Source organism: Thamnophis sirtalis, unplaced genomic scaffold (genome assembly GCF_051295495.1).
Source record: "Thamnophis sirtalis isolate CommonGarterSnake01/CBP01778 unplaced genomic scaffold, rThaSir2_p1.2 scaffold_6, whole genome shotgun sequence".
Lineage (NCBI taxonomy): Eukaryota > Metazoa > Chordata > Lepidosauria > Squamata > Natricidae > Thamnophis > Thamnophis sirtalis.
Window position 1 is genome coordinate 102590363 of NW_028261386.1, and position 12330 is coordinate 102602692.

Genomic DNA, 12330 nt, shown 5'->3' on the forward strand with positions numbered 1-12330 from the left:
GTTGAGACTCTAGAAAGGATAGAGAGAACAGCACCAAGGATGTTTAGGGAGCTGGAGGCTAAAACATATGATGAATAGTTGTAGGAACTGGGTGTTTCTAGTCTAAGAAAAAGAAGGACTAGGGGTGACATGACAGCAGTCTTCCAATATGTGAGAGGCTATCACAGAGAAGAAGTGGTCAACCTATTTTTCAAAGCATCTGAAGGCAGGACAAGAAGTAATAGATGGAAACTTATCAAGGAGAGATCCAACCTAGAACTTAGGATAAATGTCCTGACAGTGAGAACAATAGTGGAATGGCTTTCCTCCAGAAGTTGTGGGCACTCCATCATTGGAGGTGTTTAACAGAGTTTGGACAGCCATTTGTCCAGAAAGAGAGAGGATCTCCTTCTTGAGCAAGGGGTTAGACTAGAAGATCTCCAAAGTCCCTTCCAAGTCTTTTATTCCATATTCTATAATTATCTGACCACCCCATATTGCCTTATCTACTGCATATTCCAGAAATAAAATTAGAAAACATTTTGCAACAGGTGGTTGCGATTTATTTATATTTTATATTTTTTGAACCACCCATTTCCCTCAGAGAGGGACTCTGGGTAATATTGCTACACAATATCATCTCCCATTTTCAGATAATACACCATCACACATCAGTAAAGGCAAATAGGAAAATGATATATTTTTCTTCTTTGTACAAAAAGTTCCAACTGTTTGGAATTGAACAAGTAGGCATCATTAATAAAACTGCAATGTAGTTTCTTCTCTTTAGATTCAATAGAGTTATCGTGCCAACAGGTAACACTCACAAATGGTTGTGGGGAAACTATCAGGGGATAATGGTGAGCATAGGCAAACAAGATAGAGCATAAGTTCATTGGCCTCCCAACAATGAATTTTGTCTCCTCCCTCCTATTTTATCCCACTCAACTTCCTTAAAAACTGATCCAGGTTATTTTGAACATTGCTGTTCTGGTCACTATAGCTCAGTTATGACATATTTATTTTATTTAAATTTATTGTCTGTCCAACTCCACTGGGTGGCATAATAACTACAGAAAAAACATATAAACAGCTAGAAACATTAAATCAAATAGGCAATCTAAACAAATATGATCTAATAAACAACAAAAATAATGTAACAGAAGCCATGGAACAAATCATAAACATCAACCCCTGGTCTGGGACCAAAGCCAGATTTTCAAAGTTTTCTGGAAGCTTAGGAAAGAAGGTGCTGTCCTTATCTGTGGGGAGGGATGCTGTTCCAGAAGGTGGGGGCTGTGACAGAAAACCCATCCTTCCTAGGTCCCACAAGGGAGCAATGTTTAATGGAGGGAATGATGGCTTTAAACACTCTGCAATTATATTGTGAAATCTAGGTATTTCTATCTCCTGTATGTTGCCTTCTTATATTCTTCTACCACTTTTTTTTCTTTTCCTATAATAAATATATTTAAGGAAGAGAAAAGTAGAATAACTGTATTGATTCCATACCATCTTTTTATGTAGTGAAAACAGCACATTTTAAAGCAAGGAGTAGATATAGGGCAGGATAATGGTATTATGAAATCACAAAAATAGGTGTAATCTGATGTGTGGGGGAGGGGACAGATTTATTCAACTTGTTTAGATCTATAAAACAGTCTTAACATTCATATGCATTTCAGTGGAAAAGGAGCAGGAAATTGTAGTTTTCCAATTTGGCAATATATCTTGTCAGCTGTTTCTTTTTAGTGTTTTGTAGCCAGAAATAAAAAAATTTGCCATTTTGCTGAGATATCTAGTCTTTATACTCTCTCTATCTTTCTTTCTCTCTTAACTCTAACCTACCTTACATAGTAAATGTCAAGGAGAAAAACTGCTCTCTATACCACCTTGAAGAAAACATATTGATGGCTCATTGACCAAATCAACCCATACTTCTCACTTGAAGCACAATTGACCAGGCTCAAATTTTCCTACTTTGTACATGGTATGAGAAGACTCAAGTCTTTGGTAAAAGCTCTAATGATTGAAAATGGTAGAAAGGAAGGAAGAAAGAAAGTCTAGCAATAAGGTGGAGGGATTCAGTAACAGTGTCAGTCAGTGTCCCTCATTGGGAGACAGTTTAGGGATAAATTGTGAAGGAGAAATTCTATTTATGTCTTCTTTAGAAATAAAAAAAATGACTTTATGGTATATAGTTAATCAATACCATTTTGAATTCTTGGGAAAAGAGCAGATTATTGCTCTCGCCAATGAACTAATTCTCTATTCAGTACATACGTTGCTACACTGATAGAACAGAAAGGATGGTAGAAAGCAAGGTAGGAGGTAAAGAGGACATGTAATGGGCCTGATTCCTGGAACATTTGTAGAGTCCCATCTCCTACTTGTGTCAGTGTGGTTAATCATATTAGCCATCCGATATTTTGTTTTGTTTAACTTGACTGCTGTCAACATTCCCCAAATTGTGCTTTGCCTTCTGGAAGCCACACATCTTTTTCCCCCCAGATGGCTTCAAACAGTCATTTCCTGTTTCCTCCTGAGTTTCCTTTTTCACTGAGCCACTAGATAGTTTAATATTGCTGTTTAGCTTCAGTCTTTCAGTCTACAGATTTATGGACCTTTTTTTTAAATGGAGGAATAATCTGCAGAACAGGATTGTAATCCATTTCCCAGACCACTCTGGCTTTCAAATAAAAGCCTTATAATCAAGGCACCATGGAGGCAACTTGTGCAAGGAGAATTAATGTGACAATTTGAGTGATATTCGCCACTGCATTTTACTGACTGGTAATACTGTTAATGCATTATTGACATACCATACTGTTAGAGATGATGGGGGAAATGTTATGATACATGCGCTAGGAATGTCCACCAACATTGCTATACAGGTAGTCAACTTATGACTGTAAGTGAGATCAGAATTTCTATTGCTAAGCAAGGCGGTTAAAAGAGTAGCACCTGATTTTATGACCTTTTGCCACAGTTGCTAAGTGAATAACTTCACTTGTTAAGTAAATCACAGAGTTGCTAACTTTGAACGGTAAAGACTGTATTATTTTTTTCTTTTCTACAACATTTATGGGGCTGGCTCTACTATCACTGGTCATGAGTTTGATTACAATTGTTACACAGACTTTAATCTTCATATCCTGCCCATTCACATAGCAGCACCAATAGCTGTGCTGACACCATATGCTACATATTTTGTTACTCCTTATACTTTATAGCAATAGACTTATATACCGCTTCACAGTGCTTTACAGCCCTCTCTAAGCAGTTTACAGAATCACCATATTGCCCCCAACAATCCAGGTCCTCCTTTTACCATCCTCGAAAGAATGGAAGGCTGAGTCAATCTTGAGCCAGTGGGACTTATACTGCCAAACTGCTGGCAATCAGCTGCCAGCAAAAGTAGCCTGCAGTACTGCACTCTAATCGCTGTGCCACTGTGGCTCTTATGGTCTTTTACAAACATTTGAGTGTAAAATTTATTTTTTTAAATAATGAGAAATGCTGCATGATACAACTTGCAGCATAAACAATAGAATTAATGCTAGAAATAGGAGACGGGTATTAGGTATAGATAGGGTTGAGAGGGCTTTATGGGTTTTATGTTGAGGATTTTTAATATTGCAAATTGCCTAGAGCCACCAGAAATCTGAGCAGCCATATAAATGCATTTATAAATAAATATAAAAAGTTGGGATAAGAATGTAATAACATAGAATGAATATTTTACATTCATTTAGGAATAGAAAACATAAATGCATACTTGTGGAAAGAATTCTAAAGTGTCATCTCCACAGTCCAATTACCAATAAATGTAAATAAAAATTTTGGACTGCTGCTTAAATAAAGCAAATGTTTATACAACTTTTGGTGTTTCTACACGAAAATCAGGAAAAGTTTTGCCAATCTTAGAAAATATGGCTATAGCTTTTAATTTATGAAGTTTATACATTAACACTGTCTTAATAAATTATGCTGATAATTTTATTCATTAAAGTGATTCCTCCAATTTAGAAGAATTGTCCATTTGGTTTATTGAGGTCTCATTCAAACCGACAAACTATTTTTTTCTGATTATTTTTTTAAGTGGCTGCATCTTATCTGATATTTGGCAGACTTCCATTTCTTCATTCCATGCACTTTAGCAACATTAGAAACCATAAGTGAGGACACTTACTGAAAAGTTGAGTGTTTTATTGCTGTTAAATCCAGATAATGACTATCAAATCTGCCTAATATTATAGCAGAAAAGCTCTTGCTATAAAAATTACTATCATGATGCAACCATACGCTTCTTTCACCAATGCAGGAAGGAGAAGAGGGTGGATCTCATATTTATACCAGTCAATGATTTCCTGTGCAAGATTTCAGCAAGCAAACATTTGGTTACTTTCACTGCCCATTGCATTTCCTGTGCAATATTTCAGAATCCAAGCACTTGGTTAGTTTCACTATCCACTGCAGATTTCAGTAAAGCTAAAAAGGAGAAAAATGCACACAAGACCACAAAGGATTTAGATACCAACTGATTGGTGGGCAGAGGAAAAAGTGGAGTAGATAAAAGGGTGCTAGGTTTTATATGCAGGTCTTAAAATACCATGGAATTCTTTTGTATCATATTGTAAATTACAAGGGAGAACAAAAGTTTAAGATAAAGATATGGAGCTTTGGCAACTATGTCTTGAACTCTAGGCAGGATTAATTGCATCATTGCCATGGAAGGGGAGAAAAGCCAGAAAAAAATGTGAAAGCCGCAACAATATTATTGGGTTCCCTTTTACAGTAGAGAACTTGGGAAAAATAAAAGGAAAAGTATTACAGTTTGAGAAATTGGATTTAGCTGATAATGTGGGAATACTATGTGGTGATAAGGTTTTGGAATGTAAATACTTCTTTACTGGCAAAACAGATGTTTAAGACATTTTCCCCCTGAATTAAGTACAATATAGCAAAAGTGATCTTTGGTTGGAGCTGACTTTAATTCTGTTGCCCTTATAATGCAATTCTAGGCCTGTATTTGAGAGAAATTCCCACTGAGGCAAAGGAGGGGGGTCTATTTCAGGTAAGATGTTTCTCTTTCTTTATCTTTGAGATATTTATATATTATATAAATGAAATATATAAACTACAGACCCTATAATAGTTTTATTTAATTTGATACTTTTTCCATTCTATGCAATTTAAGAAAAGTAAAAGAACACTGTTCTTTTTTTAATTGCATTTTCATTACTTTTGCTGACTCCCCAATTGAAAAGGCACCAATTCTTTGGTCATATGTATATACATGTACATATGGAATCACCACACATATATTAGTTTTGGAGTCAATAGATGGAGCATTATTTATGTTGGTCACCAAAGCACACAATACCCTTCCTCTTTCAGAGAACATTTATATCTCATCTAAATGTACCGTATTTTTCGGACTATAAGACGCACCAGAGTATAAGACGCACCAAGATTTTGAAGAGGTATTTTTTTTAAAAAAAATAGTTTTGCCCTCCCCGGCCCCCAGGAGCACTCTGCAGGTCTGCCAAACCCTCTGCACACTCCATTTTTTTGTGAAAAACAGGGCATGCAGACAGTTTGGGAAGCCTGCAAAGTGCTCCTGGGGCCTGGGGAGGGCAAAAGCGTGACGCATGATGGGTTTGGTAGATGAAAAATGTGTCTATTTTTTGCAGAAACAGGGTGGGCAGAGAGTTTGGGATGCCTGTAGAATGCTGCTGGGGCTGGGAAAGGCAAAAAAACCTGATTTTGTAAAAAAAAAAAGGGGGGCCCTTTTTTCACTTGCTTTTGCCCTCCCCAGCCCCAGCAGCACTCTACAGGCCTCCCAAACCCTCTGCATGTCCAGTTTTGCAAAAAAAGGGATATGTGGGATGGGGTTTTGGGAGGCCAAAAATGCTGTATTCAGTGTATAAGATGCACCCAGATTTTCACCCTCTTTTTTGGGGGGAAAAAGGTGTGTCTTATACTGTGAAAAGTACAGTAATTTATAATCCATGTCTATGCAACATACCCAGGCATAATTCCCAATAAATTGACTACATATTTCTATACTTGGATCAGTGGTGGGTTTCAAATCCCATTCCAACTGGTACAGTTGGAACGGGGCCAGAGGCGTGCTTATGGACCCGTGCAGTGCTCACGCATGCAGCGTATGCATGCGTCTTAGTGCCTTCACAATGTTCTGCAACACTCCAGCTGCTGTGCGGAGTGTTTCACAGGCGCTGTATGTGCCATGCGCGTGCGCAGAAGTGCAAAAGCCTTTAAACACCGGTAAGGAGCTTGGGTGGCCCTCCGGAGCACCATACCAGAATGGTATCAGGTGCTCTGGGCTGGCTCCGGTATGCCCATGCTGGAGCGTACATCTGCAACCCACCACTGACTTGGATTTACAACTCTATATAGAGAGGTAGATTTCTCATTTGGCCATGTTCGATTTTAGAGGGCGGTGCTCATCTCTTTCTTAGCCGAGGGAATCAGTGTTGTCTAAAGACATTTCCATGGTTATATGGCTGGAATACCTGTGCATGTTTACCTTCCCACTGAAGTGATACCTATTTATCTACTTGTATTTGCATTGTTTAAACTGCTAAGTGGGCAGGAGCTGGGGCAGGAATGGGAGCTCACCCTGTCATGTTGTACTTGGGTCTTAAACAAATTCTACTTACCTTCCTGTGAAGCAAAGTTGTTTAGCAATCCGACTGCAAAGACCCATCAAAGACAAGTTCAAGGGCTCAAGATTGTTAGGAATAAGTTTAAAATAAGGAATAGAAGCTTTCTTTGGGCAAGTCTTTACCACTGGATTCCTTCTTTGTGCCCTACAATTCTATAGTATACAATATCATCATGGAGCGAGCAGTTCCCAGCATTAGGAGTTAAATTGGTTGATTGGGTGCATCTTAATGATGCCTGAAGAAGTTTTGCCCTTTTATTTTCTAACACCACACAAGTGTTTTCCAAAACATAGTTTAACAAAGAACTACCCAATGACCATACTTTTGCATATAAGTCACTGTGGAAAATAGTTTGCTGTTAGGCAACTGTTTAGTTAAACTAGGAATCTTACTTAATCCGCTTTTAGATAGTGTTGTCACTAAAAGAAGAACATTATGTCATGAACTTCTCTTTTTTAAATAATGGGACAGAAAACGAAACTATCTAATCTTATGTTTCTGCTTTAGTGCTTTATTTCATAACTAGCTTTGTCCCAAGCACACAATTTTTGGAAGATGCTAAAAGCCATAAATACAACTTAAGAGCAACTTCAGGATGCTATCTTACCTTCTAGTCTTCTCCAAATTGATGTCCTTTAGAGCTGGGACCACTATTCCCCAAATTCTAAGCCTAAGCATAACAGAAAATTCTGAAAACTGCAAAACCACACCATCTAGACTCAAAGGTGCATTTTCAAGAGGCAACTGGACTTTCTGGTTTTTCTTTTAAGATGTTTCTCTTCTCATCCAAGAAGTTTCTTCTTGGATAAGAAGCCAAATGTCTTCAAAGAAAAACCAGAAAGTCCTGTTTACTCTTGAAAATGCACCTTTGGGACAACCATGACCTGGATGACTGAGAATCTCAATACACATTTAGCGACACACCATCTAGAGCAGTGTTTTTCAACCACTGTGCCGTGGCACACTAGTGTGCCGTGACATAGTGTAAGGTGTGCCGTGGGAAAAACACCCGCCTATAGTCAATATAGGCACAGAGTTAAAAAAATTTAACATTTTCTAATGGTGGTGTGCCTCGTGATTTTTTTCATGAAAAAAGTGTGCCTTTGCACAAAAAAGGTTGAAAAACACTGATCTAGAGAACCAAATGGGACAATGCTCGAGGATATGTCTCATTGAGTACAATGAAACATGTTTCTCAGCATACATATGTAATACAATTCTACAAATACCACATAATCTGAAGAAAGTTAAAATAGCTCTCAGTATAGGAAGACAAAATCAGACAAATAATAAAACCCTTGCTACTGTACTGTACTATACTACTATACTATACCTATCAGTATTATTATTACTATTACTATAGTTTTTTTCCTTTGCCCCTCTCCTACTTTTCTCTCTCTTCATTTTATCAGAAGCTTTTCAAACCTGAATTAAAAATTCATTGAGAAGGTCAAAGGTGCACTACCACATCTTTCTAAGTTTTAAAACATAAAATAGGTCCTTTAGTAACAATGAAAAAAACATTGACAAAAGTATATTAAAACAAATTATGAGATAACAAAGAAATGTAACTTCAGTTTGTTAATTTGAAAAAAGTAGGAGGAAAGACTTTGGATGTAAATTCTGAGGCTGACTATCTCTCTCTCTCTCTAGTTAAATTACTTTGTTCTGCATGCAGTAGGAAACTCCTTTGTTCATCTCAGTTATTTCTTGCTCTGTTTTAAGATAGGAAATATTAATACAATATTTAATAAAGTAAATATAAAACAGATTTATCTTTTTTTTTAAAAAAAAAAGCTCCTTCCAAAACATTAACCATCAAAATCCTATCCTCCTTTACTAACCAAGTTGATACAGTACATCAGAGAAATAACTTACACATCATAGTTAGTCACTAGGAATGATAGTGTAGGTTAAAGCCTACAGAAGAAAAGCCTGTGGAAGGAAATGGTAGCTGTCTTCAATAAACTAGTTGGTTGTATAAAAGGCAAGGTAGAATTGTTCCAGAAGACAAGAATTGATGGGATTAAATTACAAGGAAACTGATTTTGGTTGGACATTATAAAAAGATCCCTAACAGTAAAAGCTATTCAAGAGTGGAAGAGACTACCTTGGATGTGTGACAGACCCTATTCACTAGAGATGATTAAATATAGGCTGGAAAGCTGCCTCTTGGGATGCTGTAGTATAAGATTGTAGCATTGGGCAGGGGGTTAGACCAAATGATTTCTGATGTCATTTCTAAACTTTTACTGTGGTAATTAGGTAGTGTATTGAAAAAATATTAATGGCAGAGTTTAGACATCAAAATATCGCCCAATGACCCTCCTTAAAAAATGAATCAGCACAACTCTTTACTTTTATGCACTTTATTCCCCAATAGGTTTATATAGCTTGTAGTCTTAACTTTCTCTTCAGTTCAACGTAGGCAGATTGCCTTTGGCAGATAAATCAGGTTTCATAAAGGATGATAGTAATGGATTGCTACATTTTTATTTAAGCTATAGTATTTCTAATTTTGCATGTGATAATTCCAAAAATAGCAAAACATACTCTTCAGGACAAGGGGACGAACCCTAAATACATTGTATACGTTGGCTATTTCCATACCAGCTTACTACAATAATGACATTTATATCAGCTTTTTAAAAATCTGTTCTCAATTCAGGAACACTGTAACTCAATATTACTGTGTATAGTCATTTACAAGGATCTCTGTGTAGGAATTGGCTGTGTGAATTCAGTCTAAAACACAACTATAGTACATTCAGAACAATTTTTAAAACAATTTAGAGGGCACATTTACCTGTACTTAATCAAAAGTGAGTTCAGTGGAGTTTTTTTCACTGTCCTGGTTCTATATAATTTCAGCCTATTTTTGTGGTCAATAACATTTTAATAAACTTTACACATAACACAAATAAGGCAAGGTTATGTATATGTTTATTGTTCCATCTAAAATATATTTACTAGAAGCCTGAGTCATAGTTGCTCAGTGACATTTACTGGTATTTCTTGAATCTGTGTTCAAAGAATAATGTTCCTAAATGTCCGCAGCAGGCAGAAAGTCTGCAAAACCCATACAGCAGTGATGTCCTTTGGGACAATTTCACTTCCAAAAACATTAACCTCTCCACTTCAACTTTTCAAAACTCTACCCTAAATTACAAGCCTTGCTTTTGGCTTTGTACTTCGCTGGGGATCTGAGTGAAGAATCAAGAAAGCCATATATATAAAATGTGTGGAATTGGGCCAGCTCCACACATTCTTTCTAAATCCAGAAGGCTCAAATAGTTGATTAAATTCTATTACCTTAGAAATAAAGATGCATGCCAGTAACATAGGCAAGCTACTTTGAAGATCTCAAGCATGTGTTACCAAGACTGGCTTTTGGCCATACCGATCTGGGTATTTATGGGAACTGTAGTCCAACTCACATGGTAGGAATCAGCCCCAGGATGTCTGTCTCTGGAATACTTTACTAATTGGACTGCACAGGATTGCAACTCCAGTTTCTGGAGCGCTGATATAATAACCCATTTCTAACTTCGAAGAGATTCGCAATCTACTCAGTAGTTCGTAATGGGTGAAATGTCCCTGAGCAATTGCAAGACCCTCTTTCCCACACCCCAATATCTTTTTTTACGAACCCCCACTCCCCCCCCGCCTATTGCTGACCTCCAAGTGTGGGCCAAGAAAAAGACGTCTGGTAACGGGCCGCCTGTCGGTGGACGGTGGAAGGAACGGCCGCGTCCTCTTACCTCTCTCCTTCTCAGCCTGCTCTTGGCGCAGCCTTTCTCACTCCACGGCGGCAGGAATGCTGAGCCACCGGTGTAAAAGGCGACGCGGGGGCAAACTTCTGCCCGGCTGGGCTAAGTGGCGGACGGTCCGCGACGGATGCTCGACCGGCTAGGTTGAGCGGACGGACAGCCGGACGGATGGATGGAATTAGCTCGGGCCGCGCCGATCACAGGACAGCGTTCGCAGGCGCCTGAACTCCGCCAGAGGGAGGAGACCTCAACGTCACCGGAGAAGGGGAGAGAAGAGGGCGAAGGAGCCCCTTATAGTCCCACCTCTCTCCCGATGGCCCCCCTGGCGGATTTCGCTTTAGGCTGGCCGGAGTCTCAGACGCCTGCGAAGTTCTTTTCCCGCCAAAGTGGCGGAGGGCGAGGGCCAGCCCCGCCCGCAACGCTTCTTCCAGAGGAGAAAGGAAAAAAAAAAGGACTTGACGTTCACAATAATTTCGCTTTCTTGTAACAAGGCTGGCCGCTCCTCCCAGGCTCCCGGAGCAGGGCTAAGGAGAAGCGACGCATCCGTGGAAAGCAACCCTTTCTCCCGGCCCTACTCTGCCCGGGCCAGCCGAGTCTCCTCCTTCTCCTCTCCTTTCCCGGGTCTCATTTTATTCAGCTCTCGGTCTCCTTGGATCTTGGTCGCTGGGCGGTGAAGTTCTCGCATGAAACAGCCGTGGCTGAACGTTTTTTCCCCTTCTTTGCTCGCCCTTTTGGGTATCAAAGAGAGGGAGGGGAGCCGAAAGACACGAACCCTAACCCTAAAGCATTAAAAGAAACCTCCACGAATTTCTTCCCGTGTCTTCAGGGCGCAACTTCTCATCCTTTCGCTCCCGGAGCCCTTCCGATGGCAAACGACGTTAGTGACAGCCAACCAGTCCCTTCAGTGGTCTACCAAGAAGTGAAAATAGATGTTGGCTTTTTCCCCCCTCTCGTTTACTTTCTCTGCTTAACTACATCTCATTTTTCCTCCACTCCAGGAGGAATCAGGTGAATCAGATCATAGCTCCTGACCTTTGAAACAAAGGAGAAAGAAACAGCATTTTCAGGGAAAGGAGTTGCTCCTGCAAAATGGGGTCATGCTTCTGCCCCTCCAGTACACTGAGTGCTTCTCTGTCCTCTCCATATTACAAGAGAGGGTTAAGTCAGTAATACAGGTAGAGTCCTCAACTTACAACAGTAAGGCCAATCAAAATTACAACAACAATGAAAAAAGTGATTTATGGTCATTTTTCACACTGCATCACCATGGTCACTTGGTCAAAATTCAAACAATTAGCAACTGACTCATATTTATGATGGTTGCAGTATCCCAGGATAGTGTGGTCCCCTTTTGGGATCTTCTGACAAGCAAAGTCAACAGGGAAGCTGGATTCACTTAATAACCATGTTACTTAACAACTGCAGTGACGGAGGTCTACTGTCGACCTCATCCCATTCCTAAGAAGTCTTTAAGGGGTGTGCATAAATGAACCAGTGTGCCTACTGTCCCTGCCCTAATATTCCCTTGTATTTGTATTCATTTCATGTATTCATAATCATGTATATAGTTATACAATATCTATTATCTAATTCATGCTTGATGAAGTAAAATAAACAAATAAAAAACAACTGACAAGAAAGGTGGTAAAATGGGGCAAAATACATTTAGTAACTGTCCCCCTTAGCAACAGAAATTTGGGGCTCAATTGTTGTCAAGGTGAGGGAAATTTGCTTGTTGAGCTCAGTCTTTGGCTGACAGAGGGGATGGCCACTTCATTTCCCATTTGCATCCCTGAATTCTCCAGACTGTAGCAGAGATTCCATCCCCTGAGCCAAATCCCTTAGAAAATAAATCTGGTTATATTGAGGCATTATAAGCTCTCTAACCC

The 12330-nt window shown here is 39.2% G+C and overlaps 1 protein-coding gene across 1 annotated transcript in view; it reads right to left on the minus strand.

Annotated features, from left to right (window-relative positions):
- The window catches only part of DSE (dermatan sulfate epimerase), a 31344-nt gene extending 20631 nt beyond the window's left edge, over positions 1-10713 (minus strand). The window contains exon 1 of the mRNA XM_087718617.1: positions 10433-10713. The gene's annotated coding sequence lies outside the window, so the exon portion shown is untranslated. The remainder of the gene's footprint in view (positions 1-10432) is intronic.
- Between the last annotated feature and the right edge of the window lie 1617 nt (positions 10714-12330).